This window comes from Corvus kubaryi, unplaced genomic scaffold, assembly GCF_017639235.1.
Source record: "Corvus kubaryi isolate FWS band 111438036 unplaced genomic scaffold, C.kubaryi_AGA036_p1.0 71, whole genome shotgun sequence".
NCBI lineage: Eukaryota > Metazoa > Chordata > Aves > Passeriformes > Corvidae > Corvus > Corvus kubaryi.
In genome coordinates, this window is record NW_024582059.1 from 57,624 (window position 1) to 81,083 (window position 23,460).

At 37.9% G+C, this 23,460-nt stretch overlaps 1 protein-coding gene and 1 long non-coding RNA gene across 2 annotated transcripts in view; one reads left to right on the forward strand and one right to left on the reverse strand.

The window, feature by feature from the left end:
• The window catches only part of RAP1GDS1 (Rap1 GTPase-GDP dissociation stimulator 1), a 90,750-nt gene that overhangs the window by 7,231 nt on the left and 60,059 nt on the right, over nt 1–23,460 (forward strand). The window lies entirely within an intron of this gene.
• On the reverse strand, nt 155–15,229 carry LOC121674912. The gene is made up of 5 exons (XR_006019892.1): nt 15,121–15,229; nt 14,639–14,758; nt 12,495–12,766; nt 6,337–6,443; nt 155–614 (listed from the first exon to the last, which is right to left on the reverse strand). It is a non-coding gene; the product is annotated as an uncharacterized LOC121674912 (long non-coding RNA).

The window sequence follows — 23,460 nt, forward strand, 5'->3', positions numbered from 1 at the left end:
GTGTTCACTGTCAACAGCACCCAGTACCCTGCAGGCAAAACTTGAGTTCAGTACTGCCAAATAGCTACTTTTGCTACATGAAGGCTTTGGAACTATTCCTTAAATCAAAATGCTGTTTTATCTTGACAGCAGGAACAAAGCATGGGAAGAGAAAAGGGTTTTTAAACCAAAGCAGGATTGTACACATCTTTCTTACCTAAATCTTCCCTGTCCACAGAACGTTTAACTTACCCCTCCTGGGCCTTTGGTGGAACTGACTGAAGTCAGTCTTCTGAGTCTGCTGTGCTTGGTGATAGCATCTTCTATATCTTACCACTTCCTTCAGCAGTCCTTCAGGGTGCACAATGGACATCACTGGAGCGCTGGTCATGGTAGAGCCCTGTTATATCTAAGACACCCTGCCTTGAACTTCAGTGAGCCAGTTACGAGGAAATGCAGCGAGTGAACCTGACCATCAAGAGGAGTGGCAGTAGCAGTGTAACAGTTATGAGGCATTTTCACACTTACTGTTCTCTCTTTTTTTCCTTCTCCCTTAAGTGACTGGGAGCCACAATTTTTCCTCCTTCCTCTTCCTTGCTTATGTGTTGAACTGATTTTAGGATCAGGGTGTTGTTCTGTGGGAGGAAAAAAAGGACAATGAGAACAGAAAACCAGTCTGTGAACACATTTGTTGTAAAAATGTCTGGTAGAATCAAATTAATTTAGAAATCCGTTAATACACTTTATACAAATACAAATTTGCTCTCATCCTGCAAAGCCTGCCAGGCTTTCTTACCCGTTTCTTTGCGAAGCTCAGGGAGAATATATAGACATCCTGGCTCCTGCCATATGGAATTACAGGAAAAGCAGGAAAGCATTGGTGATTGAGAGAAAGAGGAGGAACATGTATGTAAGGAGTTGCTGACAGGAACCAAGCAGGTTTGGGAGGCAGGAGGGTTGGCTCTGTTTTGGGTTTTTTTAAGCTTTTGCAATGAAAATCCCATCATCCATTTACAGCAAGATAGTGCTTCAGTTGAATCAAAGATAGTAAGCAATACATTTATGTGCAGTAGTGCCCAAAATAAAGCGTGCACTTTCCCGGCAAAGCCCACATACCTGTATCTGACTTACATGTATTTATTCAATTCTTTTCTGTTTTGCCTAATACTCTTTTTTTACTCTTTGTACTCTCTTTTCACAGCTTTCCTATTCCTTCAGACTTCTTTATTTCATTGCCCAGTTTTCTACATCATCTTCTTCCAGTTACGTACTCTTTTCATCTTCCCTCCTATCTCTTTATTAGTTAAATACGTGACAGCTTCTTTTACCATATACCCTTTTCACCATCTTTGTTAAGGAAGGAATTGAAAAACTGGTGCTCAGCTTTGTAATTTCAAGAGCTGAAGTGTTTTGGTTTTTTTAAATGTTCTTCTCTTTAGTTAAATAGCTAGTTATTTACAACCAGCTTAAAATCATGCTTCAGTTTTGCCTAATGTACAAGAAGTGAGACTATATGAAAGAATGTATCTTGTAGGAAAGAAACTGTACAGAATTGAGCCCTATTTGTGTAAGTGCTATTTATACAGCATTCTTGTACCCCCACAAAGCCCACACTGAGTACCACTGAAGTCATTGGGCTCCTGCTTTTTGACTTGGCTGTAGTACAGCTTAAACTGTCCTATTTTGGTGAAAGCATGTAAAATGGCATGTGTCACTCCATCCTTTCATGGAATAGTAATATTGGCTCCCCAGTTTAACAGCTGGGGGAGGAATGCAGACATTGGACTGATTTTGACCATCAGAAGCACTTTTAACATGTCTTTTATTCCTAGATATGGTGCTATACTAATACATAGCCTCTGAAGGAACTCGCTAAATGAAGAAAGAGCTGTATTTGATGACAGATAAAACTATTTGGTAAACTTGATTTTTCTTTCAAATTGATGGAATTATGTAGTTTACATAATTTGTTATATCAAAGGAGAAACCAATTTAACATGGAGATCATCATGTTAGAACATCCTCCTGTAAAAGGAACTGTGAGCACAGTGCCATAAGCTATTAATTGACATACAGTGACCTTTGTTGTATCTTATAGCAGCATAGGGAAAAAGGAAATACTGCATTTTCAGAATAAAATTCACTTTGTAAACATTAGGTGATGACTTTTGATGCTTCCTGATAGTCCCAGAAAATGTTAGGAATTTCTCTTTGCAAGACTTTTACACATTATGCTTCTAATCACACATATATTAGTGTGGACACTTCTCCGAAGGCAGGAATGATGGAAACTAGCAAAAAGCAAGTCAGTAGATTTCTTCGGAATGCAGCATCATCCCAGACATGATCTGAAGTGCTTGCTTAGCTATGGAGGCCATAACTTCTCCCTTTACAAGGTATCATGGTTCTTTTTTTTTGCTGTTGAGAACAAGGTAGAATTTAAGTCTTCTCACGCAGTCTCAGGAGGAAAGTGGTAGAGTTCTCTTGTGAACATAAAATTTGAGTTCAGTGCATGCACCCAGCTCAAAACAGATGGCTGGAGAGAGAAATGCCCTAGATAATGCAGCACTTCAGTTTAGCAAGGGGTGGCCTGTTTGATGTTTTCCTTTTTTTCTTTAAATTGGTATCGTATAGGCTTTCTGATAAAAAGCAACAGCTGTGGACTACTGGATTGTTTTTAGCCCACTTTTAGCTCTGCCACTTCTGAACAGTTTTCTGTACTTCAGTGATCACAGCAGTGAGGTATCTCTTGGAAGTGAACATACTCTAGCAACTATTTAAACTGCTTTATTTCTAAAATCAGAAGTTGTCATCAACAAAACAGCATCTTTGGCTGTACATAAAGAACTTGCTGGATTTTTGAAGGCTGGTCAATAGGCACATTTTAAAAATGACTTTGTTTTGGCAGATTTTTTGAAACACAAGGCTTTTCTGCTTGACCCTTTTTATTTCTTAAAAAATATATAGATGAGCCTGTTATTTTTTTTTCCCCATCACCAGAAGTCTATTTCTTACAATCAGAAATATGCTGAGGAGCCTGCTTCCAGATTAAGATTAGATGCTCTTTGGGCAGAGATGTAAATCTGAGTTCAAGGAGTAGATATTAAACTTGAAAACTCAGAAATTCTTGCAAGCCCCTGATTTTTTAATATCTTTTAGCTCCCTGACTTCTTGCAAAAGCAGCTTTATTACAAAAAGGCCTCTTCTGAGTTTGGTCACAATTTGGAATAAAAATATTTATGTTTTAACACTCTCTTGTCAGCATCTCAAAGAACAGCCAGAATGGGGCTGTGATGTCCACTCTGGTGCTGCGTTTATGTAACAGATTCTGTACCACTCGAGCTTTGATCATGTAGCATGTGTTGGTGTTGGACTTTGGTGTTATGTTCTAACTTTCCAAGGCTCTGTTCAAGTTTAGAAGCCCAGTTCTGCTTGTTAGATAGGCGAGCATACTATTCTGCTCTGTATTTGAGGAAATAATTTGTTCCCAGAATTCAGCATATCATCTCAATCTTTTCATTCTAGATGTTTCTGCTGCTTCATCTAATGTAATCCAAGGGTAGTGTAAAACCATCAGACAAAAAAGTGCAGTTGCTTTGACATGAAAGATCTGCATGCTAAACAGAGCTTATAAAGAGGCACTGAGGCATTAATTTAATGAAAGTAAAACTTATATTCAGTGCTGAGACATGACTTCTTCAAATTGAATACAGCAAACTCTATCAAATGACAGGTTTACGTGTGTGTTGTAGACTTAAATGATGCTGTATTGCAATGCCTTAAATGACCTGGTTGCAGAGCATTTAGAAAAGGTAATCTGTTGAAACCAGCTTTGCTGCTGAAACGTCAGTGTAGTCAGATTACAGCCTCAGTTCCCCATCGCTTGTATTATGCGCAAAGAGACTGCATATTTGATTTGAGATGATATTTGGGCCAAATTGTAGCTTTTATATTCTGTCTGAGCATATATGGCCATAGGATAATAGGTAATAAAGTGATGCATAATAAAATGGCACGTGGTGCCTTCATATTTGAAATGACTTGGTGAAGTTTCATGTTTAAATACCCATCATGGTTTAGTAGAATTAATGGCTTTATGATCTACAGACGGAGGGGGGTTTTTTTTGTGGTGACTCACATCTGTGGGAGTCAGAAAAAGTTGCAGATGTTTAGCACACTGTAGAATTTGTGGCACAGGGGAATTACTTGTATTCTCAAATGACAAGTCCTTTCAGTGTATCATGTTGTCAGATAAAGATGAGAAAATCTGACTTCTCGTGTATTAGAAAATGTAGACATGCCAGCAATGGGTGACAAACAGCTGCTGAAAAGATAAGAGCACTCAGCTCTGTTGTAAAAAAAAATGTCCTCTGAAGAGGTATCTATAAATATTAATTCATCTAAATAACCTTTTAATTGTAAGAGTGAAGATAGTGTTTAATTCCATAAAAAGTGGAGCAAGTAAATAAAACCAAGCTTAAATTTAGCCCCCTCCCATCTGTTTCTTTAAAAAAGGGAAAACAACAAGACCAAGACAGTGGATTGTAAAAAGTTGTCTTTCTTTGTACTCCCATTCTCGTGCAGGATTTAAAGCTAGCACATTGCAAAAGGTCATGATTGACCCAGATAGGGAAATAGAAATTAAGTGAAAACTAGATTTTTACCTTGAACTTTGAAATGTGAAAGTAAACAAGTAACATAACAAATGAAAGGCAGGCCGTGCAAAAGAAATACTGGTTTGATACATATGAAAGCATTTTCTCCTAAAATGTCGTTTCCTAGTGTGACATTGTGTCATTAAAAGAGATATCAAGGTGCAAAATATGTCTAACGACAGCTAGAGTTTAATTCAGCATTTTCAAAGGCCTGTGTTCAGACCAAAACTCCTTACTCACTTCAAAATATAAAGTTTCTAGGTATTATTTCATTATATATGCATCACCTCCTAACAATTAATAAGCTGTGAAGTTCCTAAGTGCTTGCTTTAATAGGAATGTGGAGAGTTAATATACTTTTGCAACTCTACTAGTAAACAGTTCACAAAATAGCCTCTGTGGTACTTCTGTTCCATTTGTCTCATGTACACTGTCATCTCACAAATTCTGAGGGTTTTTTTTAAAACCTGAATTCACATTTTTAATGCATTCTTTTTCTCTTCAAATATGTAAACAATTAGTAATCTTCCCTCAATATTAAAACATTGTAACAGAAATCAAGCCTCATTCAAGCTCCTTTTATTTTACCTTTACAACTGAAGACCACAGTGAAAGGGAGTCCCTCTTCCCTGTTCTTCAAAGTTGTGCTCAGATCCTTCTGGAGTAATATGAGGGACTTACCAAGCCAAGATAATTTTACATCATAGTCACCAAGTTGCTTTTTCCCAGTAGTACAACTTAGCTTGCCTGGTACTTGACAATCACAGTCCACCTTTGTATCCATGGGAGTTCAGGCAGTACCAAAACTACATATACTGTTGAGTAAGTGCCATAGAAGAATCTCATAATAAAAATTAACAGTCTGTTAGCAAGTGAAGTGAAATAATTTTAGATGTAAAAGGAGAATTTTTACTTGTGTTTGAGACCTTTTCTTCATGAGCTCCAAACTGCTCCCTGTTTTGTAGGGCAAAAGGGTACTTAATCTGTTCGGAAAGAAAAGGAAAAGATGTGCTAAATGAAAGTTAGAGAGCAGGAATAGTCAGATGAGGAATTTTCCAATCTGTGCTCTGCTAATTTTTAGAAGGACCAAGCAGTTACATTTGTGACACAGCAAGACTTAGACATACCTGCACATCCTACTTGGAGACACTGTGGTAGAAACAGTGAAAGTGTTTTGAGCTGAAATTTGAAACAGGTTCATGGAATTGTAGAAGAAATACAGAACCATCATTTGGAAGGATTTTGAGGCAGTTGAACCAGGTCAGCTATGACTTAGTCTAGCTACTACTTGAAGCCTCTCTAGTTTCTGTAGCATCCCTTCAGGTAGTTTCAGGCTTCCCCCTTAGCCTCCTCTTTGCCAGACTAAAGAGGCCCCCAACCTCTTACACATCATGAGTTGTGAGAGCATGACAACCTTGATAGCTCTGCCCGGTTTTTCAGTGTCCTTGTTCTGGTACACACAGAACCAGACATGGAATTGGGGGAGACACAAATCCTTGCAGGCATCAAGCAGAGCCTCGATCTGCTGGTCACGCTCCTAATGTAACCAAAGTATAGTTTGCTTTATTTACTTTGGGAACATGCTGCTGCCTCATGTTTTACTTGGCATTCCCTGTAACCCCTAGATCTTCACAGCAGTCTGTTCCCAGCCTGCACTGGTGCTTGGGGTTATTCTGCTGTAGCTGCAGAATTTGACACTTACCCCTGTTGAACTTGAGGAGACTTTTGTTGATCCAGTCCCCAGGCTTCTGGACAGTGCCTCTGGACTCCTCTTCGGTATGCCAGCTGTTCCTCCAGATTCAGTGTTGTCTGCAAAGATTACAAATGCATATCTGCCTTCAGGCTATACTGGTTTCAAGCACAAAGTGCATACTCAAGATCTGCTGTTCGGCCAGTCTGAATAAGGCTGGTAGATTTATGTTTGACTTCTTGATAACTCCAGGAAAAATAAAGTTTATTTATTTATTATATGTAAAATACAAAACCTATTTATTTATACAGGAAAGTTAAAGTCTGTATACTTGAAAAATTCCATAGGAGTTCCTATAGAGAAAAATTCCATAGCACATACTGCTAGTGCCCTATAGTGACCATAGTTACAAGTGAACACAAGTTACTACAAGTTACTACAAGTTAATGCAAGTTAATGCAAGTGGTTAGAGGATGGCAGACCTTTGTTTGTACACACCCAACAGACTTAATTCTGCAGAATCACACTGGGGATGAAAGATGGATTATCAGGTGTAGCCTAAATAGGATTTCAGCTCTTTCTGTGCTACATTACTTATTTAGCTGATGAGAAATGCATTGAGATTGACTTGCAGCAGCAATTAATGAGAAACGGATGGGTCCAGATCTCCCAGCTTCTCTCATGAAAGCCCTACTGATCTCCTGCTCTGTCTACATGTCATTGATGTAATCTTTTTGGATTTTAGTACAGCTTTCAGTGCTGTTTCTATGATTCTATGACATGACCATATTCCTTTCCAGCTAAGCAGAGGAGAGTGCATACCTTGAGCCTTCTCTGGCATGAAATACGATGAGCCAGAACATGCACTTACAAGCTCTCCTGAATCCCACAGTTCAGTCATAGCCATAGTCTGTCTGTCATGGGCCACATCTCTATTAACTAGAGAGGTAAAAGCCTCTACCTAAATTAGGTTCATTTATCCTAACACATTGTGGTTTTACTTGTGTATTATTACTAATTTATTTTTTTAGCTTAGGTAGTAAATTTTTATCAACCTGGAGCAAAAGGAAGCTTTTACAAGACAGATGAATCTATCCTTGCAAAGTTACTTGGTAGTGTCTTCTGGTTTTTATCCTTCTAGAGCACCTATGGTGTAGACCTGTAGGACAATCAAAAGTTCTGCTCAACTAGATCAGAGAATAATTCCTTTTGATAGAGGCACTTAATACTTCTCTACTGGGACATAACTGCACTGTTTTTCAAGAGATTATCACAGTGGATGCTATTCACAGGGAAGACAAACTTCAGTAGAAAAGGGTGGTGGTGACCAGATGTGTTTCCTAGGATATTTTAGATTTTTCAGCTCTAGTAGTTTTTAGTTCCCTCTCTCTGGGCTTTCCTCTACTCTTTTCTATAGAGGAGTCTGGCTCTGGTTACACATGAAAGTGCTGATTTAGACTGGGGGAGTGCTTAGTCTGAGAAGTTCTGATACCTAGATGAGATATAGAAGGAACTAAGCGTGTCCTTTCTGCTGGTTTATCTCAGATTTGAAATTATCACCAGTAACCAAACTACTATTCATTGTGCCTAGCTGCTTGGCTCAAAGCAACATGAGGAAGGAGAAAGACTTCTTTTTTTTTATCTTGTTCGTATTGCTGAATTATCAATTTTCCTGATAAATATTGCTTTAAGGATCAATTGATTACTGCATTAATTAATATTATCTCAATAACATTTCATGTGATGCTTTTATGTGTTAATAAAATGGAAAGGAAGAATATTACACATGATAATACTCTTTTAAATTTTTATTCTTATATGCAGCTTCTGGGAGTAAATAGGATATGGTCAGCAACAAAGCTGCTTTGCTCTATGCCTGCTGATACAGAAACATCCTTTTCTTTTATTCATTTATTCATTAAAATATCAGCATATCTACGGTAATTAAAATTGACAACAGCTTTTGGCTAATGCATAATGTGCACATTTACTCCATGAAACATCGCTAAGTTTTTACCCCTTGTGTAAAAGAAATGTGACAACTTCTGAACTATTGTTTTCTCTTCTTCCTCTTTCTTCCACTTTCAAAGGACCAATTATAATGGTGAACATAAAGTTTCAGGAAAAAGAAAACAACCATGAAACTTAGTCGGAGAGGGATTCTTACCTCCACTGTGGTCCCTTTGTGGCTGGCATCTGTGGGAGTTTTATATGCTGAACGAGACAAATTTCCTTGCTGTAAACACTAAACATACGATATAGAAAGGATTGTGCTGTTCCTTAATGTTTGGTGCAAGATGCCAAGTGGAGGATGGGCTAGGGCACATTGTTGAAGTTTTTCAGACTATTGACAGACCATTGCAAAGATTCTTAGTACCACTTGACTATCTAGCAGTCCATAAATAACTCCTAAGTGCACTCAGTTATGCCAAAGGCTGCAACATCCTCGCTACATGCAGGAGCTGGTCAAAAAAATCATGCTGTGTTTTGACTGCTGTTCTCTGTCTTCCTTCTGAAGTATCACTGCTTCTTTCATTCCTATTGGCAAAAGGACTGGCAGCTGATCAGTAGCTCAGTCCTCCTAAGAGTCTGTATAAAATAAATACTATGAATATCCTGAAATACTGCATTGGCAGTTTCTCTATAGATGCCTGGTTAGGGGCAGACTGCATTATGCGTATGTTTGGGGTGGTTTCCAGTGTGGCATTCAGAAACCTGAGCCAAGAGTTCTGGCTGTGTAAATAAAAAGTGCTTGGAGAATTCAGAATAGGATGAACCACCAAGCTCAGTGGGAAATCACCCGTAATTAATATGCATGCCATTTTCTGATCAGCATGATTTCTGCCTTAAGCCCAGGGCTTGAAATTATTTCTTAGAGCTGGATGCCTGCCTGTTTTCTAAGAAAGTTTGAAACCTTTTTTCTTTTCAAATGAGAATGGAGGAAGAGACACAACTGGGTTACCACCTTTGCCTTCCTTGGGACAGGCACGTGTTTATGCAGCAAAGAGCTCCAAAAGTCCGAGCTTCTCCTCTGCCTGAAATTGAAGCTGTACCCTCAAATCAACCAGGATATAAGACCTAATAGTGGTATGTGTTCATAGCCTGTTAGTTAAGGCATATTTTGTAAAAGGTGAAGGGTTTTCGTTCCAGCACTTTTTCCTGTGACTATTAATTTGTTTTATGCAATGACTGTTTAATATAGAATTATAGAATTGGCTGGGTTGGAAGGGACACCAAAGGTCATCTAGTTCCAAGCCCTCTGCCATGGGCAGGGACACTTTTCACTAGAACAGGTTACTCAAGCCCCATCCAATATGAAATATATCTCAACAGAAGAAGTAAGAGGTGTTTCAGTGCTCACATGAAAAATACAAAAATCTGATTTGAGTATGTTTTGGAGAAATTTTGTTTAAATCCTTTCAGGTAGAGAATAGCACTTGGTTTGTTTTTATGTTCACGCTAATGTGCAAAAGGCACTTTCACATTTTTGCCATGTGCTTTGTGTTAGAATCTTTCTCCCAAATATTCCTTTGTTGCCTGTGCGTACAGGGCACATTTGAAGCAGGGCCTAGAAGAGCCATACCCTCAGAGATACCAATAAGACTAATGTATGAATTTGGTTATTAAGCTGCCTGAGAGAACTAAGAGTTTTGGATTTGGGCTTAAGCAAAATGCATGTGAAACTTAAGAGGAAAAAAGGTTATATTTCTCCAGAATCTGATGTCTGGTGAATGAGTCCGTGGGAGGTAGGCTTCCTGCAGTCATCTCTGCATATAAAGCTGATTTGTTTCCTCCCCTGTGATTTAAGGATCAGTCAAGATGTTCGTGGTCATCAGAGGGATAAATGTCTCTGAGAGTACAGTGGGCATTCTTGATTTGGGGACATAGCACATGCAGCTGTAACAAATTGACACAGATCCTTGCATCCCTTGTGAAATGTATCCCAAGGACTTTGTACTTCCCATCTGCCCTTCATCCTTCAGACCTGCACATTGTGTGCGGAACCCGAGTCCTTTCAGTTTCTGTCAATATGACTCTTTACCTAGTCTGAGAGATGGTTATTAAGCGGTGAAAGCAAAGCACTCCTTCGCTTTGCACACAGTCAGATCCTGCTTGTGGGGGAAGCAAATGACTTGCAATTTAATGTAGCAAGTGGCATTTTGCAGAAATCTTTTGTCTTTAAAAGATATAGTTCTTTTTGAAAAGAAAAAAAGTCTTACTTGCCTTTTTTATTGAGCTTCCTGTAAATATGTGTCTCTTGGGAGCATTTCACTTGTTTTTGGGATGTTGCCCAAACACAGTTGATTGAATGGGGGATTAATAGTTTAATTAAGAGTTCTGAGATTTAAGACATAGAAAGTAGCCTTTTCTTTTGGAGATTTTTAGCCCTGATTTGCGCTGTCAGATTTTCTCTTTTCAAAACCATATTTTCAGTGGATACCTATTGCATTGTCTCACTCATTCAAATGTTCTTCATAGTGATTTGAAGTAATACTTGAGGGCTGTAACATTCAGACTGTGATTTACCCAGCTGTGCCCATGTACTGTAATGTGCTGCCTCAGAACATCAGTGTCATGTTTACTGCATTGTCACTCTTCTATGAATTTTACTAAATAAAGCTCTTAAAGGCTGTGCAGAGGTTAATGATCACTTGTAACTACAGCAGTCATGCCGAATACTAGTGGGTTTTGTGGAAATCTTTATTTAGAATAGGGTTATATTGAGCAGTTTGTGCACCATTTTAATTTCGCTATCTGATTCTGCTTTTATGTCAGTCTTACATGAAAACTCAGTTGAATCCTTCTCCTTTAGAGAGGATCTGAGCTGCTCCTATCACTGTAGTGTTTTTATTGATGCCCTATACCCTATGGATTCCTAGGTAAAAATAAATAACTGCATTAATAGGCAACTATTTATCTCTAGAAGGATTAACCACAGATGTCTGTTAATCTTAGTAATACCAGGTTTAAAACCATACATGATATCTATAAAAGCAGACTAAAAACTCTAGAGTACATTTTGGTCCTAAAAGCTTATAGACGAATGATGCTGACAATGTAGCCTTCAGTTTGTGATATGTGGGCACTGCAATCTGCCTACAAAGTGCATATTGTTGATTTGGCGCCGTTTTAGTAATTTTTGCTAAACTGCTAAATTGCAGGATTTAGTGGCATTTCACCAGCCAAGAAGCAAGGCTTTCCAAAACGGACTTAATTTCCTTTGTATCCTTCATCAACCTTAGAGAACATTAAAAGCCTTTTTCTCCAAGGCATGAGGAGACTGTCACACGTCTATTGGGCCCTTCGGTGGTCAAAGGGAATTTTTCAATTACAGGTTTTAACAGTTGTGTGTTCAGGTGGAACAGTGCATTTTTATTTGATAGTCTTTCCTCTCTTTCCTCCTTGGGACAAAAATGCTTTGACGAAAGTAGCATTAGGCAGGATAATGCAGGCAAACAAGTACTTACAACCATATGAATGTTTAATTGTAAGACATATGTGAATAAAAGGGTTGAGAGGCACTTACTAGATTTGCAGGCAACCTGTTTCTAAGAAACTTTCACTAAAAACCTAACAATAATACAAATGGCAGGTCACTTCCATTAGGAACTTACTTGTACATACTCATCAAATTCAGTGTATTTTCAGGGCTAAAACTTTCATGCATGTTTGTAATTAAAAATAGGCTTGTAATTATCATGCAGTTTGTAATTAAAAGTAGGGACTTTCTGGGTAATTTGGGGAAAAATAAATAAAACCAAATTAAACACAAATTTTGAAGTCCTCTGTGACCAACATAAACAACTATTAAGACTTTATATCTAAGGCATATGTACCCTTTGAAACATCATTGTGAAGTCCCCTAGTCTGACAAGAAGCAGAGGCTGCAATTCAGCCTTCTGCTGGGATAGAGAACTGGGGGAAACTGTATGTTTCCATAAAAAGATAGCTGCGGGGATGAGTGTAGTAGATCAGCTGGTTTAGGATATGTGTCTTGTCAAGAAGGAAAATGGAACTTGCATGAGTGTTGTTGCATAAGAGAATGCCTTATGCCTTTTTAATTAGGAACTGCTGAGCTAATTTAATTGCTACCTTTTAAAATTTATTTTATATTTATATTTCTGTGTTAAACAAATGACCTTTATAATTCTATCAGGGTAAATACTTACTTTCCTTGCTGAGGTTTCACTGAACTGTGTTGTGTGAGCCCTCAAGCTTTTCAATATCTGATATCTGTTCTGTGTCGGACGTCAGAAAGGTTTCTCTCAGAGCTGACATGCAAAGGGGGCTCTTTCAGCACCAGACGCTGTGGTAGCAGCTGCCACAAAGAAACTCAAGTTGATAGCTGGACTAGGAGAAAATGGGTTGCTAGAGTGTTCTGATCAACCTTGAATTTAAAATGAGCTGCTTGAAGGTCCAACAAACAAGACAATTTCTTTGCCTGGAAAAGGATCGGGAAATTCAAGTTATTAACTGATCAAAATCTAAGATTTCAGACCAGGAGTACAAAGGAGATTACATAAATTATGTATTTCAATTACATCTTTATTTAAGGTGCCAAGATACCTTTAAAAATATAGCATTAAAGAAAACAAAAATACATCACACAGAATATAAGTAGAAACATTGTTATGTTCTTAGATCTATACTAGTCTTTCCTCAAATCTTCACCGCTTTTCCTAGATTAGTCTCTATTTTCCACTGCTCAGACCCATTTTATTTTCTGTAGTAGATTGCTCTTTGGGTTCTAATCATATATGTTATAGCTTTGAAGATTGGAGTAGCTTGTTTTAATTAAGTCCAGAGTAAAGAATTGAAAGAGAAAGTCAAAGCCAAGATCTTTCTAGTCAGATCCTTTCCAAAACTTCATTTGGTTGAATTGCCCACAAATTAATTAAAACAACAGTAAAAATACTCTATATTTTTACTGGTTTATTCCCTTTATTATCTCATTGCATGTCAGGACCTTAGAGTTTAAGCAGATGTGTAAGACTACTCAGTTACCCATCATTAAATAGTGACAGAATTGGACCCTTACATGTATACTGAGTGCTTATCCTACAGAGATTTAAGATACAAATTGATTCACTTAACTTACGGCTTTTATACTTGATTCAGTTAAAAGATGTCGAGGGATAGGGATGAGGAGAGAGCATTGCTAAACCACTTCTTGTAACTGAAATAGCATTCTTGTCTGACTGTGCATTTCTCACATCCCAGATGATTGATCCTTGAGCTGACAGTCTGGTGGACCATTCAGTGTTGTTTCACCTGTCCCTTTTGGGTCAGTATTACGCAGAAGTGAATGACCAACATTACCCCAGCAAGTCTTGCAACATTTTGAATCCTCCCTGATAATTTGGCTATTACAATGATAGTTGAAGGCAATAGACCAGGCCAAGCAAATTCAGTGTTACGTGTTTATGATTTTCACAGGCTCATCACATGGACTAATAGCTTCACACAAAAAATGAAGTCACTGGGGACATCACCTAATAGAGCCTCCTGTGACAAGCTGGGTAACTTTGAAGCTAGATCAGGTCACTCAGAAGGTTTTTTTAATGGGGGTGGGGTTATTTTGCAAACCAATTTTGGTTTTCCAATACAAATTTGAATATAAATTACAGTGTGAAATTTATTTTTCTGTATTAAGTACACACCATTTATCACAACGTCGAGAGAATAAATCTAGAACTGATTTTGGCACTGAAAGATACACAGATAATATACACTGAGAATAGTCTCCATCTGCTGCTGAAGTCTCTCTCATTGCCCACAGCGGTTCTTGGGATTTCTTTCCCTGTGAAGATTTTTGTCAGTGAACATTTCTTTTGCTTGCTGTCTACTGAGACTTCAGCTCCCTGTCCCCTACTTCCATTCTGTTGGCTCTGAGCAGGCTGAGCAGATTCTTACTATGTTTGCTGTTTTAGAAAAACCAGGCACCAAGTTTTCACTTTCACTTTGTATTTGCCTAATAAGGAACTTGGAGCAGCAGTAGACTGAACAATCCTAAATGTTAGAAAAAAAGTATAACCCAAGCAACACCCCAAAACAAAACCTCAGCAGTTTATTTTCAAGGTTAGTTTCAAGATTGCATACAAGTAAACTTGTTAGAACCTAGCCATCTGTATACTATTAGGTGCATATTTGACAAAAAAAAAAAGGTAAATAAAAAAGCTGTTAAATGACTCTTGAACATTCAAACAGCTTAAAAGCTCTTTGTGTGGTAATGTTGGCACAGCTCCTAAGTGACCAGATGGAATTTTATTAACAGCCGGCAGGACAAGGGCTGAGATTTTGTTTCTTAACTTACTATTTTTGAAACGCCTGTAGAGGATGTGTCAGAAAGCTTGATGTACTTTCCTACTACACAAAATTACACATATACCTTCCCTTAATGCAAAGATGAAGACTGCTTCAGAGGTTGTCATTTCTGTAAGGTAGATAAGAAGAGTTATGAGATGTATGGTAATTTAGGTATCACAACTTTTTAGTGAATCTCAGAAAGGCGTTTTTATATACAATTTATACATAAATTTATATACAATTTGTGGTCATATTAAAAGCAGAACTTAGAAGCAGGCTTTCTGAAAAATAGACTTAAAGAATGTATTTTATAAAAAAGAACAAAAAATAACAAAGTATTAAAAAATTACTGATATCAGTAACCACTGACAGTAGTGATGTCAAATTTCCATTTAAGAATCCTGGTAAATGTATTAAGACCATGTGAATTTATGTGACTCCTCCTTTTCTGGCATCATTATGGATTTATTTATTGTCAGTAAGAAATACCTGAAAACCGAGAATCTCAATTGTCTCCAGTAAATCACAGGATGATCGTTAGTCCTACAGGGAGCAGCTGAAGGACCTGAGGTTGTTCAGTCTGGAGAAAAGAATGAGAGGAGACCATACCACTCTCTACAACTCCCTGAAAGGAGGTTGTAGCAAGGTGGGGGTTGGCCTCTGCTAGGTAACTGGGACAAGGGGAAATGGCCTCAAGTTGTCCTGAGGAGGCTCAGGTTGGATATTAGGGAAAATTTCTTCACTGGAAGCAAGAAAAGGCTCCCCAGAGAAGTGGTAAAGTCACCATCCCTGGAAGAAAATGAGTGGATGTGGCACTTTTCAATATGTTTTAGTGGGCATGGTGGTGTTCAGTCAGAGGGTGGAGCTGATGATCTTGGAGGTCTTCTTCAGCTTTAATGAGCCCATGATTCTGTGACCTTCAAACCAGACAGCTTAAAAGAAAAGAAACAAAATCTGTAACATTCTGTGGTCTCATGGTTCACCCTATTCCTTTCAGGTGTGTGTTTCCATATTTAAGGTTTTCAGGGAACTCATGATAGCTAGAAGAGTGCTGTGTAGTCAGAGATCAGTATTTCATAACATCTGACAGAAGAACACTGATGTGACATACAATTAGAGCTAGCAGTACCAATTTTGAGCCTGGGTATCTTACCCAGACAAAATTCTCACTGTTGCTGGTGAAAGATGTGCCTGAGGGCTTTATACAGAATCAAATCCTGTATTTGTTCAGTAACTCAAGCTGGTATCATAGGTATAGTTATGACAGATATTGCACTGTGTACTCGTACAGTTGATATGCACTCTCTTGCAGAGGGTAGGCCAAAGACTAGAACCAGAGCTTGTGAACTCAAAGAAAATTTTTCTCAGTCCTGGAACTTTGTATTCTCACCTTTGTATTGCCTGATTTTAATTTATTTATTTATGTATTTGTTTTTCTTTTTAGGCTCAGTAAGAAGAAAAAGTAATTTTAACTTGTTTATCCAAAAAGCTAACAGTAGAGTAAGTAAGCTTGTTAGATTGATTCGGAATGTATACTTCAAGTATAAATTGTTGTCCCACATTGTAATATCCTACAAATGTCCACTCAGACTAACTTCTGGCATTACCTATGGGTTATTTTGTTGCTTAATAAGCCATATTTTGTATAGAACTTGGAAAAAGTGCAGAGAATTGGCAGCCTTGTTAAATTATGCAACAAAAGAAAAGTGTTCTAATATAGTAAGGGAAATAATTTTTTTAAAAATTAAAAAGCTCTTTAGGAAGGTGTTTTCCTCTTATTTGTTTGTGTAATGTCTAGATTGGCATTTTTAGTCAGCTAACTTGAGTCACATTAGGATCAAGACTTTTAGAGTAGATACAGTCAGAAAAGGTTAGACACAGTAGTGTAAGCAAAGATGATCTCAAAGAAAAGATAAAGCTGAAAAAGCTTGATACATTTAGTTTTAAATGTGCTGTTTCTAGACTGTACTGTTTTGTGTAGTTTGATTTTCGTCTGTTTGTTTTCTAGCACCTGTTCTCTGTTCTTGCTGTGTTGGCTCGACAAAGTGACTCTTACTAGATTAAAAGCGCTTCAGGCAGAAATTATCTGGAAGAGCAAAAAAGGAAAAGAAGACAAAAGAACATAATAAACCACCTAAAATAAATCAAAAAAGAGCCGGTAGAGAGATGCAAGTCCTGCTAGCTGCGTGTGTGTGTGTGTGTGCATGCATAGACACATGCAGACATGCAGCTTGTCTCTTCTGTACTGCTCCATATGGTGGTTATATGTAATAGAGCATTGTAAGGAATGATAGATTTGATTTGTATTAAGGTTACTCCTTTTTTTCCTAGATCCTGTTTCAGTCATTTACTGACTCTTCAGAAAGAGCTATATTCTATTCCAAGTGTCTACTTTAGGCTGTCCATTTTAATTTGCTTGAAGAGTTTTTGTTTTAGCATGAACAAGAAACAGGTTTGAGCTATTGTCTGAAGTAACAGTAGTCATTTTGGTCCTGTTGTTTTTCCTCCACTAAATTTTTTTCATTCTGTGCATAGGGCGGGCAGTAATCCAGAATAATCTGGTAGAGGAGACCTTCTCTTGCCTTTTATGTTGCAGTACTTTGAACCTGTGTCATGAACTAAGCGGGGTGGGCATGTATAGAGAAGCATTTATGGATGAGTGTTCCCACGAAGAACTGGATTCCCTTCTGCCCCATGTGATACCTGACGCTTTCCCAATACCTGCCCATGGTGTGTTGTGGTCTGCTTTATAGAAGTGCTGAGTGTAATCTCTACCTGCATCTGAAGACTCCTAGAGAATCCAGAGTGTGCAGTAATTCTGGAACCTGAAAATCTCATGTTGGAAACCCTACTTCCCACGCAGATACTTTTAACCCTAAATTTTCAGTTCTCCCATTCACTTACACAGTGCATTCCTTTCCTTGTACTTTATAAATGCCTTCTGAAAGCAAGCACATTCATATCTTTGAAGCATGATGACATAATGTAATGATAGTAACTTTATAATTGCCAGTGGGAAAGGAAGCAATCCTGCATTTTTTCGTAGTATCTGGTAAATAAAAGGAGAACCACTTGCCAAGAAGGAGGATATGAGAAGACATTCAGCTGTTCTTTGACAGAACATTTGTCCTGAAAGAGAGAGGTATCCCTTGGATGAAACAGTATTCTTCATGTGTACATCCTGGCATGCACTGTATTGTATGGTAAATATTTTACATGGTGAAATATATGTGGGTTGATTTAATTCTGGAACTCTGTGTGTTGTTTAAAACCATTTTGGTAATATGACTCAGTGAAGATCAGGCACCTGGAGGAAAAAAGCTATACAAAAATACAATGTGCAAATACAGTCTTGTCAGTTAAGTTGTAATTCTTTACAAATTGGTAGCCATCTTGATGGTTTTTCCAACTACTGCTAATAATGGAGTACCAGAAAAGGTCTTTCCATAAACTGAGAGCCTAATTATTTGAAATTATTCCTTTTTCTATCATTAGGTGATTTTTTTAAATGAAATTGATCCACTACAGATTCCCTTTATCAAGCATTTTCTATTAAATGAAAAAAATCTGTTTAATTCTTCTAGGACTGATTTTAAGCAAAATCTTCTAGGACTTTTTTTTAAGCAGTAAAGTTATGTTGATTTCACTGAATTTTGATTGGTTTCTTTAGAACTTAAGATAATTCCAGATCTGCAGTGTTTAATTATGAAATATAAAGATACCTAAATCTGTACCACGTTTTCCTAGGAAAGAGAAAAAAATCTTCCAAGGTTCTGCAAAATCTTCTGAAATGTCATTCTTACAGTCCAGCCTTTGCAAGTCATGATTTAAGTAATAGAGGATCATTAACGAGCAGAAGCCAATAGCAACAGCTACAGATCCATGTACCTTGCCATAATGTAAATATATTTTTTATATTAGAATCTACTGTTTGTCTGAGACTACAGTAAAAATAATACATGAAATTAGTTTCAAAGATATCAAATGTCCTCCGGGGGGGAATAAAAAGCAAACAGAAAATTCTGCATTGGCAAGAGATTCCAAGTGTACCAACTGCTGGCTGATGCCCCTTTGTTTAGGTTTCTATCCTGATTTTCAATACGGATTGACTAAGTAGCTGTTTGTGTGTATAGGCTGACCTGATAATTACCAAAACTAATTAGGTAGTTTAGTGCTCAGGTGGCAGTGAGTCATTGTGTGTCAGTACTTTCAGGTAATAAAAATGAAGCCCCATGTCAGAAGAACAGATGCAGAAGCAAGTGGATAAATGAAAGAGTAACAAGTCTCTAAGACCAGATGGCCTATATCTAAGATTCAGAAAGTGTTTAAGAATGAAGCAGCTGAACTGCTGTCAAAAATAGACACTCTCATTAAAATTAGTTACTATGCTAGAAAAGTAGAGCAAATGTACCTACGTAAAAAACAGGTTGCAGAAGGAGCCCTGCAGTTAATGATCCATCATTATATCCCTGGAACTAGGAAATTTGTTGGGAAAAAAGCGTTAACCCACCTCAGTGAACATGGTAGGACTGAAACAGGCCTCTTTTATTTTTCAAAAAAGTTATTTCCTGGTTAAGATGTTGATCTTGTCTGCCTGTACCAGGTCTTCTGACATTACTAATCAAAAACTAGTTCTTCATGCTGCCCTCTGACAGCATATAGGTACCTCCTGATTAGATGCCAGGTTTAAAAATTTCCTGGATGGGCTAGGAGCAAATAGTTGTCTCTAATGATGGGTTTGGGTGGTTTGACAGAAAACATTGTACACTTGGGAGCACTTGAGGGCAGCTGCTACAAAGACAGGAGGGGATGGAGTATTTCTTTGCAATGGGCTAAATGTGAGAACAAGATTCTTCTGTCCTCAAACTCTGTATTTGGAGTATTTTGCATGTCAATGTGAACATTTGTATGCGAGTAGGTATCTTCTGAAAAATCATCCAAGAGGAAGTGTCTCAGTTTATATAGGTTCAGAAGGGACCTGTACATTTTTGCCAGCTTGTTCAATATCCTGGAAGCTAAAGGGCTCTCATAATTTTGTGCCAGTCTTCTGTTTTCTTTGGGGAAGTAGCATCTGGGGTCATTAAAGACCAAAGTTGTGCTACAGATGTCACCAGCCTGCTGGGCTTTCTGCTGCAAAAAGTAATTCAGGCCAAATATATAAATCTCACCCAAATGGGTTATGTGTCTGATCTTTGTGTCAGATTCTCATATAATATCACCTCAGAATACACTTTTTGTCAAAAACAACTGTGGTGAACCTGGGGTGGGTTGCCCCTATGGGTTAGTTGGGACTGAAATTCTAGTAAGTTCAAGTCTGTACAAGAAAATTAAGTGGTTTCTGCAGTCTAGCCCATGTGCATGTATGCACTTATATTTTCAAGACATTTATGCTATTATAACACAAGGAGACCCATAAAATGGCACCATTCCTTCTGCTCAGTTTGACATCTCATTGTTTCCTGAAAGGCAGTAGAACAGACTCCAAATGGTCAGATGTTAATACAGCCACCATCCCTGCAATAGCAGGACTGCTCAAACTTCTTTTTTTTATCTGATCAGCATGTTTCAGTATGTCTCATTCCATTATCTATTAATTTTGAATTCCTTATCTGTTAAGTTGCATGTATAATGTAATGGACTCTTTAATAACAACAGTCTACAAAGTGTCAGTCAAAAGATACAGTCAATGTTAATGATATGATATGAAAGTCTTAATTTTGTAGAGAAAATATCTATACTGGAAAAAATGTTATATGAAAAACAGTCTAGACAAAAGCTGACCGTCTAAGTACTCAGCTAAGACATTCTAAATATTTTATTAACATCACTCTTGGAAATAGGGCTTTTCCTGTGATTTGGGTGAAGATGCTGTGGACTTAGAGCAAAATTGGCGAGTTGGTTCTTACCCTCAGAAGCTGCATTACTAGAAAGACTGTTGGGTACCTTGTCAAACTTTTTGCAGTTTAACCACCACTTCTGTGGCCCTGATCAACTACCAGATTTTTACTAGATGAAAGAACAGTTCTTCTGTATAAAACAAATCAGTGACTGCAAATAGGAATGAGTCACAGAAAAGCTCTCAGAAAAAGAGTACAGTGAAATGAAATGGAGTATTAAAACATTCACTAATGTTAGTTTCTGACTAATTTTCTCCATAAAAATGCCTGCACGAGAGATAGCAAAAGGCTGCAAGAGATAGTAGTAATACTGTGCTACCAAAAAGCAATGCGGGCAATCAAAGTATTTAAACTGCCTCATTTTTATGAGTGTTTGTGCAGGAGTAGTTATTGGTGAAAATAAAATGCAACCGTAGGTGGAAGGGGCCAGACAGGTGTGACAGCTCTTGGCAGACTCTACTTCCTAACTTACCAGTTTGTAACATTAGGATCTATAGGATCAAGGTCTGTGGGATTCAGAGCTTTTTGTCCGGATAAAATAACTAATTTTTCTGAAAGCAATATGGTAAGCCAGATGTAAGTATGAGAGACTCCCTGCTTAGGGTCATCAACAAAATAGTTGATACTTTTGTTGAACTTCAGACTTGATGCCTCACAAACACACATGATACCACGTTGTTGATCAGCTGTACCACAGGGACATTACTAGCCAATTTTTACCTCTACCATTGTAATCTTGCCCCCTTAGATCTTCCTAAGTAATGTGAGCTTTCACATGACTTGCATGTTGACAAAATGTACCTATTCATGTTTCTCGGATACTCAGCCAAAAAAATTCCTTATATTGCTTTTATTCGATGGGGTTTTATTGCCGAGAATCTGATTAGCCTGTGCAGCAGCAAGCCTGGAAACAGCCTCTATAGATGGAGAGGAAGACACACAAAAGTAAGCAGGAGATGATCACAAGAAAACAACAGGGAGTTTTGTAGTTGGAAGAGAAGCGTTTGCAGCTTCTTCCCTAAATGATGGGTTTAGGACAACTGTGAAACAGCAGGAGTCGGGAAGCCTTGTGTGATTATATGGTGAGAGCCCTCTGAAACACTACAGCACTTCTCTCTGAATATCCCTGTCAATGTCATCTCGGGCTATAAGGGTTTGTTCTTTTCAGGACTAGAAAGAAAAAAAGATTAAAAAGATAACCAAACCTCTGAATCTGCTGAAGATGTGTTTGCACATGTCCAAGATTCTTGGGTTTCAAAAGTAACTGTCTCTTTCAAGGTATTAAGTCAGTTTAGAAAGGAGATGGACTAGGACAGAAAAAACCAAAGTGAGCAAATAAGTTCCTTCTTGAAGGATGGTTTCTTCCCTCTGTGCTCTTGGCCTTCTGACATTGTGTCAAGAGATCTGTTGTTTCTACAGTATTCCTATTTTGTTTTCTTCTTTAGCACAGTTTGATTAAGTATCAAGCTGCAAGAAGTTTAGAGTTGTAGGCTTATTAGAAAATCAAGGATTATTGTAATTTATTTTCAAAGCACATTTTATGCATATGGTTGCTAAATTAATCTCTACTGTTATGTTATTTTAAAAATACTCACAGCACCCAAGTATACCTAGTGGAATGGCAGTTTGGCACACGGTGCAACATAGTTTCATAAGATACTTTAAAAGTAGTATGGCCACATATGTACCATTGCCACAAGTGCCCACTGATAGTTGAAGTGTGTCTAAAGTTGCAGTTAAATGTCCGTGTATGTCAGTGGGATGTGCACATGCTTGGTACCATGAAAAATTGAGCTGTTTGTCCTAGGGAATGAAATATTTGGATAGTCACATTTGAACAATTTTGCCCAACATGCATAATTTTGCATATCATCTGTAATTGTGTAGTATTAGAATAGTGGAGTTTCCCAAGGAAAACTTCCCATGGCACTGAACAGAAAGAAGAGGTAGGAAAATAGGCTGGGGAGACTTTCCTAACACTATTGCAGGTTCTGATGTGGCATGGGGTGAAAGAAGTAACAAGTATTTGATATAAAGCACTCATCTCTGCTCAGAAGAATGAAGTAATAAGTGGGATCTTGGGGTTTATTGAGCACAAGTGAAGTAGAAGATGGATGTAAGAGAGAAATAAAGTCTGGGTGTGCTCTCTGACAATAGCCTCAGTTCACAGTCTGCAAAATCTGGTGTGACAGTGAATTTCTTATCTTTGCATTTTCTTTTTCTCCAGATTTATAGGAACCCTTGCTTTTTATATATATAGTAGATTGAGTCTTCTTACTGTAAGTGTTGCTATAGCTTCAAAGTTAAGTGTGTGAATATACAAGGAGATGAGATGCCTGTAAGGAGGGAAGAGAATTAGTGCTGTATTAGCAGAAAACTGAAGAGAAGAATATGAGAAGGAGGCAGGTGAAGAAGGGATAAGAGGAGGTGGAATGCACAATGTTAATTGTAGTACTGGGGCTGGTCATTGAGTACCCTACACCTGTGACAATTGACACTGCTACCTCCTGAATAATGTTTTTAAGCAATGAGACTTTGCAGTGCATGTTCAACTTTATGTAGGCTAAATGTGATTGAAAAAAAGTGCTGCAGTAACCCTGCTAGAGAGTAATGTATGAGGGGGAATAAAATTTAGGGTTTTTTTCCCTGATAGCTTGTTCCAGAAGGTGGCAGTTCAGCATAGTGAGGAGGTAGTAGGGAGGAAGCTTTTTAAGATTTCGAGGAGCCACAACCAAGTGTGGTTGCCCAAAAGGCTTTTGCAGAGTTGCCAGCACGCTGCTGGCTGTCTGCATTTAGGACTACTGACACTCCTGGCTATAGTAGTTTTGCTAAGAACATGTTAATCACTGAATAGACAAAATAACTGCCTCGTCATAGAGACATATAATCAATTTCATATATAAATACTGAGCACTTCAAAATTAAGTATCTT